This window comes from Apodemus sylvaticus, chromosome 10 (genome assembly GCF_947179515.1).
Source record: "Apodemus sylvaticus chromosome 10, mApoSyl1.1, whole genome shotgun sequence".
In the NCBI taxonomy this organism is placed as follows: domain Eukaryota; kingdom Metazoa; phylum Chordata; class Mammalia; order Rodentia; family Muridae; genus Apodemus; species Apodemus sylvaticus.
This window is the reverse complement of record NC_067481.1, coordinates 109670115-109676130: the sequence shown is the minus strand read 5'-3', so window position 1 is coordinate 109676130 and position 6016 is coordinate 109670115.

The window sequence follows — 6016 nt, the reverse complement described above, 5'->3', positions numbered from 1 at the left end:
GCTCTTTCCTTCTCCCCACCCCACTTCAAGTGGATAAGCTAGAAAGGGGAAAGTGAGGGGGGAGTGCAGTGGAGGACAGGCTCAATGAATAGCAGATACATGTATAAAATGTGCGTATATGCACAATGAATATATACAGTGAAAATATTTTTTTTCAGAGAAGGAAAAACAAAAGTTATAGTGTTGAAGTATCCTAAAAAGCCCCTGGGAAACAACCTAAACAGATAAACATACAGGGTTTTTTCCCCCACAGTATTTTTATTTTTCTTCCTAATATCTTATAGTTTTATTCCTATAGGCAAGAGTTGTGAGGGTTGAAACACATTTTATGAGGGTTAGGTGAAAAAAGCAGAAATAAAGGAGGAGCATGAGAGGGATGATTTCACATTACTTTCTCAAAAGACACATCCCTGAGTCCTAGGCATCATGAAAGCGGATAGCAAAGCACAGACTGAGACTAACTTCTTTGTATTATTTTCGCTACTACAACCACTACTGCTAAGATGACTCTTCATATTAATGACTTTGGTATGTAGACAAACTATAAAAGATGCAGTCTCTGACCTCAAGTACTTATCGATGTCTGTGGGGATTTACCACTCCTGCTAGATTTACTTTCTTCTTCATACTCTAGCCCAGAGGAAGTGATCATCACTCAAGACTTGGAGCCTTTCCATGAGTGGGGCTTATATATGGCAAGGAGAAGGGGTATTTGCCCTTGGACACAGATGGTACTAGATCCAAAGCTCAGTGAGTCTGGTTTGCTTGCAGCAAAGAGAAAGACTAAAATTTCTTTTTAAAAAATGACAATGATCTAACTGAGCTTTATTAAAAAATCATAAAGTATAAAAGTACACAGTACTCAGTATTTTATCCTATCACGCACATGTATGCACTGAACTGGTATCATACAGCTATCTCCATATGACTCAGCAGCTTCTGCCATACAGCAGCCCATGTGCCATTTATTCACATTGCATGCCCAGCAGTCAACTGTGTATGTGGTTAGAACTCCAGCAAGGAGACTTTTTTTAAACATAGGATTGACTATCTGTAGAAGCTTTTACTTACTGACCAAATCACTTAACCCAAATTTTCTACCTCCAAATGGTAGTAGTAGAAGTAATTCATAGAATCATTGTGAAAACCAAATACTTTGGTTAGTACAAAAGGTTTACCTAGTTTCTAGACATAGATACTCAACAAATATGAATCTCTCTCTCTCTCTCTCTCTCTCTCTCTCTCTCTCTCTCTCTCTCTGTCTCTCTCTCTCTCACACACACACACACACACACACATATGCACAGTATATGTGTGTGTGTGTGTGTGTGTGTATAGATTTCAAACTAGATGGCTTTGGGCATTTTTGTTTGGCCTGTGTTTTAATTAATGGCCAACATACAAAGTTCACATATAAAGGGTGAGTTAGACAGAGACAAAAGGTAAGTGTTGGGAAACTAAAGGTATAGCATAAATATTCCTTTTCAACAACTCTAAACTGGGGTGGAACAGAAGCTACTGTCTTTTTAGCAGGCACCCCTCCCCCACCAGTCTCTTCAACCATCACCTGTTTTCCTCATTTTGTTGTTTGCCTGGCTACTTGAGCCTTTCAAATACTACATATGGAGAGTTCATTCCCACACACAAAGGAAAATAGTATTTAAACAAGGCTGGCCTTGAACTCACTGAGATCCACCTTCCTCTGCCTCCTGAGTGCTGGGATTAAAGGTGTGCACCACCATGCACAGCTCCACATGTTTTCCATTCCATTTTCTTTCAATCAATGGAAATCTTTTCTCTGAAAAATGAAGATGTGAATTCTGAACATGGGGGAAGAGCAGTGCAGAGCCTGGGTGTCTTAGCCTTTGTAATTTGAGGCATCCCGCGGGGAGGTTGGGGGTGACTAATTTAATATGATTGCTTTACAACCAAGGAAACTGAGGCTGAACACAAAATGAGTTGGTAACAGAACCAGGACCATTTTCTGGGCTTGGGTATACCATATTGCTTTGACAGCAGAGTTTAAAGCAGTGGCCATATATTGAAAACTCATGGTATACCAGAGTTTCTCCTACTGACCTGACAAAACCAAATATTAAACTTTCAAGAAACTTCCCAGGTAAATTGTATTTAAACTGAGAACTTAAAATAGGTAAGATTGGAAGTCATCAACAGTTGGACAGATTCTAGCTCTTTGCATATAGCCCCATGAGCCAGACAATGAACTTTTCTAAGCACAAGCCCTGGTAGATACTCTGACTCGTGGCTAACTCCAGCACTGGGCATTCTATATACGGTGCATAGAAAAAACAGTGTTTCCATGCCCTGCTTTCCAGAGATTGCAAAGCCAAGCCATATCCTAAGAGTTAAGGAAGAAAGCAAATATGTCCATTGGCTAAGATCACTCACTCTATAAGGCAGAGTGACAAGTTACATAAAGATGGAATTGGTCAAAAATCCAGCAACTAGAATTCTTACCTTAATCATTATAAATAGACATGTATTGCATTCAATGTTCACCTGCTGTATGCCAGATACTGTGAAAAGGATCAAAATTCCCCTACATACATTCCGTTTTTCTTTTCATAAGCCTTATTATAAAAATGCAAATAAATAAAAACACTACATACCAGACCCAAAGCCTATGTAAGGTAATGAACTTATGTTCTGTTAGAACTGCAACTCAAAGTAGAATCTATGATTTTTTCATATTAAATTTTACTCTTTAAGTATTGAATATATTTTATGTATTCATCTAATAAAAAAAAGCCCAAACTCTATGACAACATTTCAATCAGAAAAAACTACTCTGTTCCCTTAACTCATCAATGACCTGAAATCAATGACCACATCATTCCCTTGTGCTTAGCTTTTCTTCATGTTACAGGGTATCCACAAGTACATTTGTCAACATCTACACATACGTTAGTGACTTGATTCTGCATGAGAGAAAAGATGTGATTCATTTGTTTTTGAGGTCATGTGACCTTGCTTAATAATGTAGATTCTAAGTCCTATATATATTCTAATTTCTCTATTATATATATGTATATAATCTATATCAGTGTGTGTGTGTATTAGAGTAGATTAGTATCCATCCACTTGACCTGAGCGAGCAGGAACAGGGGTCCTTAATGACAAGGTGTTGAGTGAAAGACCAGGGATAAGAAATAAAGAAGATGAGAACAACGATGACAAAGGCTATAGTTAGGACCAGGAGCTCTTCTATAAGCCTATGATGCAGTCCAAGCAAGTTTACTAAGAAGTACAGTATTTGAGATACTATTTGTAGCCAAAGTCTGATCATGTTGACAGAGAGAACAAGAGATGCCTCATATGTATGTATGTATGTGTGTGTGTGTGTGTGTGTGTGTGTGTATGTGTATGATTCCCATTTGTATCAAATACATTTCATTTTGTTTTTCATAAGCCCCATGAGGTAGGTACTAATGAGGTAGGTACTAATATCAGTGTGTCTCCCTTATCAATGAGGAAACTAGCAGGATGAAATCACTTGGCCAAATCTTGTTGAGGTGAAAATTTAAGACTGAGTGGGTCTACTTTCAAAGCATGTACTCACCTCAACTGGCTGTGTTGTTTCATTTTTACCATTTCCTTGAAAATTGTTAAATACTATCTTGATTCCTTAAGAAGTAAAAGTATTTGTCAATTGTTTTTCAATCTGAACACCACTTAACATGAATCTCTTTAGGGCTTGGGGAAATTATTTCCCAGAAGAGTTTAAACCAAAAGAAATCTGGGAATACACCATTTTTAAAATTTCAATAATCTACCAAGTTTATCCTTTTTGTAGTCAGCTTATCATTTTATGTACAATAATTACATATTGTACAACTAACATGTACATTTTCGTGCTTTTAGAATTTGTTTTAATTTATTATGATATTTCTATGGAATATTATGTAGCTGTTAAAAAGAAAGAGAAAAATGTCTATAAACATAGTGCCAACGCTCTGCTGTATTTAATTTGCGAAATTATTTTGAGGTAGAAAAAAATTGGGCCACAAATACAAATACTGATACTTAAAATTTTCTGTAAACAAGTTTTTGAGTTATCCTACATGATCTTTTTAAAATCATCTCCAAGCAAATTTCTTGGATCTGCAAGAAAGTTATCCTACATGATCTTTTTAAAATCATCTCCAAGCAAATTTCTTGGATCTCCAAGAAAATCACAAAAGGTGCAGAAAATCCTCAGTGTCTGTGGCATTACTGTCTAAAGTATAAAATAAAAAGAGAGTACAAAGGAGAGAAGAGCCCAATACTGTGGCCTGGACACACAGATGACCAAACAGAGTTACAGGGTTTATAGGTCCAAATAAGCTAAGCAACTTCGTTTCTTCTCTGGAGGAGGCTGGAAACAGTGCCCATGTCTTCAGAGTTATACCATTTTAAACATCCCCTCACTTCCTGACTTCCGGGTTAGTCAGGCAGGCATGTACAAACCCTAAGTGGAAAGAGAAGGTGTAAATACTTGCTCTCTTAAAGTCTCCAAATCAGTGCAAGTGTTGCTAGCTGCAGTATGAATGCAGCAGAAATAATTTGGTCCTGAGAGGACTTGTGACAGCACTCTAAACAGGAAGGCATCATGAGGAAGTACACAGGAGCACTGCACCTTGGACAGACAGATGCAATGAATTAATAAGAGGTGAGATTATATAGGTCAACTGCACAGGCCTTGAGACTGGAGAACCATGCTCTTCAATCAGTCAATGCAAGCTTTGTGGTTTTCTAGGAACAATGGGCAGTGAATATAAGAAGAGAGAGAGAGAGATCGAAACAGTAAGTATTCGGTTGGCAGGGGTTGGGGTGAGGGTTGTATGTCCACATTCCCACAGAATACAAGGTACAAGAACAAAAGAGCTTGCTGTTTTTCTGTATGCTACAAGTATATAAACACTTGGAAATACAGTATATTTAAACAGAAAAGGGAAAGCCCATGACATGGTAGCACCTGAGGCCCCTCCACCTGCAATTAGATGAAATAAATTAGCAATTTACAAGTACTTCCATTTTAAAAAGATCATGTAGGATAACTCAAAAACTTGTTTACAGAAAATTTTAAGTATCAGTATTTGTATTTGTGGTCCAATTTTTTTCTACCTCAAAATAATTTCGCAAATTAAATATAGCAGAGCGTTGGCACTATGTTTATAGACATTTTCTACCTTATAATCCCAACTGGAAGCTCACCCCAAAACAACAGCACCTATGGCTTTGCTATAAACTACAGAGACACTACGCCCAGTGTTTACATCTCTATAGGGGATCACCTGTCCATGCTCTTTAGGAAGGAGCCTCTTTCCAGAACTCACAGTAAACTACTAAACCAGGAGGCCAGTGTATATGCTCTCTCGCACAAGCACTTAAATCTTTGTGATTTTCCACACTCAAGAGCCTTCCTCTCAGGCCCCAAACTCAGTGTGTGTGAATCAGACCTTTGTAACTGTTCTCATATAACTGTTCCCTGCCCATTTCAGAGTTTTGTTAACAAACAATTAAACCTCCTACTCGTCGGGGCTTAAAAGCAAATTCAAGTGTTTAACTTCTATAGTCTTACCACATTTGGCAAACTGCCCAGTATTCAAAGGTATTTAAGAAATTTGGATGAAGGAATGAACACTAGATGAGGCGAGGGGCTAATCCCAGGGTGTGCTTCTCCAGGCTGCTCCCTCAACAGCACTGGAAGCCTTTGCTGACTGAGCACCTTGCCTTGTTTTGTTTGTTCCCTCAGCTCCTCAGCCTGTCAGAGCATTCATCATTAGCCAGTAAAGACTCACTTGTAAGATGAGGTGTCTTCATTACTGAATTTTGTCGTTTTTTTTTAAAGTTTCTAGTTAGAATCATATTTTAAAGGTTTTCAGATCAAAACAAAAGGAAAATAAAATAAAGAACTGACAAAGCCCAAGCTAAGGCCAGATTCATGAAGACGTGCTTCTAAATGTCCTTTCCTAAATATTTAACCAACTGTAGGTAAACTGCCTAGGGTACCATG